Genomic DNA, 2,500 nt, shown 5'->3' on the forward strand with positions numbered 1-2,500 from the left:
AACGCCTGTCGGCCGGACGAAATTTATGCGGTGATACTTTTATACCGTTATACGGAGGAAAGACTCTCTCTCTCTCTCTCTCTCTCTCTCTTTCTTTCTTTCTCTCTATGTCTGTATATGTGTGTTTGTGTATGTGTATGTGTGTGTGTGTGAGAGAGAGAGAGAAAGAGATAGGAAAAACTCCAAGCTGCGAGACGAATCCAAGGAGAAAAGACGATCGATGCTATCCTTGAGAAGAGGGTGGGAAACGGGGTAGAGTTTGGGGGGGATGGTGCTGGATAAAAGAAGAAAATTTTCTACCAGAACGGAGAGGGAACGAATTTTCTTTCTTTCTTTCTTTCTTTCTTTCTTTCTTTCTTTCTTTCTTTCTCTCTTTCTTCTTCTATGTCTCTATCTCTATCTATCTCTCTATCTATCTCTCTCTTTCTATGTGAAAAGAAGTTCACGGCGAGGCAAGAAGCACCGTGACATTGATTTATTTCGACTTCGATAACCTTCCTTCCTTCCTTCCTTCCTTCCTTCCTTCCTTCCTTCCTTCCTTCTTTTCGTCTTCCTCATTCTCCTCATCCCTCTCTCATCCTCCCTCAATCTCGTCCTTGTCCCTCTATGTCTATTTCTATCTATCTCTCTCTCTTTCTCTCCTGTTTTTCTCTCTTTCTCTTTTTCTCTATCTCTCTTTCTCTGTCTTTTTCTCTCTTTCTCGTCATCTATTTCTACGCTCGCGTAATACGATCGAAACTAAATGAAAAAAAATTAAAAATCTCTAATTAATCGTCGTCTCTCGATCATCTTCGAGTTTTCTAAGGCTTACAAACAGATCGAACTGATGTGTCCTTTCTTTCTTTTATTTTCTTTTTTTTCTTTTGTGATATAAATATAATTTTTTACGATATATATATGTATAAATTTTTTTATATAATATATATATATATATATATATAAATTTTGTATGATATATATATATATATATATATAAAATTTTTTCTCTTAATAAAATAAATGGAAACGAAGAAGAAAAAAGAAAAGATATGCGTGTATGTGCATTATGTGGAAAGATTTGTATAGTATCGTTATTGTATTGTTATTGTAAATTGCGAAGGTTAAAGGTGATCGTGATAATCGTTTTGTTTTACACAATAACATAGATCGTATTATTATCTAACTATTGAAAGGATGCGATCAGATATCGATTGACTTCGATGATCTCGATGGCTTGTATGTATTATACTTCTGATTTGATTGTACAACTGAAAAGGGAATTGGCAAGAGGGTGGTGGGAGAATACGAGGGTGGAAAGATGATAAAACTATGTGAAAATATTAAATCTAAAAATGTGGAATGACATTTTCTTTTTTCTTTTTTTTTTTTTTTTTGTTTCTTTGTTCTTTGTTTCAGTAAGAAGCTTCGTTATTCAGATTAATCGAATTGAGTAGGAAAATAAATGAAATTATGAAACATTGCATAATTTAAATGTTGTGTGTATGTATATGTATATATATATATAGTATATATATAGTATATATATATATATACAAGGTGTTTCTGATTTGGCAGTATAATCAGAAATGGGTTGAATCTACATGAAAAATTAAATTTCAAGCTTCGTTTTCGAATTGATCAATGTTGAAGACTCGAATGTAAAAATAAATGAAATTATGAAATACAGCATAGCTTTGTGTATGTGTGTATGTATGTATATATATATATATATATGCACAATGTTTTGTAATTTGACAATACATTCAGAAAAGGGTTGAATTTACATAAAAGATTAAGTCGGAAATGCAGAATGACATTTTTTTTTCATAAGAAGCTTTTTTATTTCAATTGATCGATATTGAAAATTCGAAATAGGAGAACAAATGAAATTATGAAATACCGCATAATCTAAATGTTGTATATATATGTATATATATGCAAGGTGCTTCTGATTTGATAGTACAATCAGAAAGGATTTAAATTTACATGAAAAATTAAGTTTCAAGTTTCGTTTGTCGAATTGATCAATGTTGAAGATTCGAATACGGAGATAAATGAAATTATGTAATACAGCATATTTGTATTTACACGCGCGCACATATACAAGATGATTTTTAATTTGGCAATACAATCAGATCGAAAGGTTTTTTTTTCTTTTTTTATTTTATACATACACATTTTATAAAGAAAACAAAATTTTTATTAAACCAATTTGATCTGACGAATAATTGAAACTTATTAGATATCATAGTTATTAACGCGTATAGACGATTCGTAGTTATTCCATGAAAATAAAAATACCTGCTCGTTCATCGATGTAATCAATTGTTCTAATCGTACATAGGAACGATTGAAACGTTTTAAACAAATTTCTATTGACTCGATGATCTCTCGTATATAAACAACATGCATACATTCATTCATACATACATACATATATATGAGATATATCGTAGTACTTGGATCAAAATGAAAGTACCATTCGTATAGGTATTATCGACACTATTAAAAAGTCTCGAAT

General features: G+C 30.6%; 1 protein-coding gene across 2 annotated transcripts in view; it reads left to right on the forward strand.

The window, feature by feature from the left end:
• LOC122637157 overlaps positions 1-2,500 on the forward strand; it is a 35,759-nt gene that overhangs the window by 22,177 nt on the left and 11,082 nt on the right. The window lies entirely within an intron of this gene.

This window comes from Vespula pensylvanica, chromosome 24 (genome assembly GCF_014466175.1).
Source record: "Vespula pensylvanica isolate Volc-1 chromosome 24, ASM1446617v1, whole genome shotgun sequence".
Classification (NCBI taxonomy): Eukaryota; Metazoa; Arthropoda; class Insecta; order Hymenoptera; family Vespidae; genus Vespula; species Vespula pensylvanica.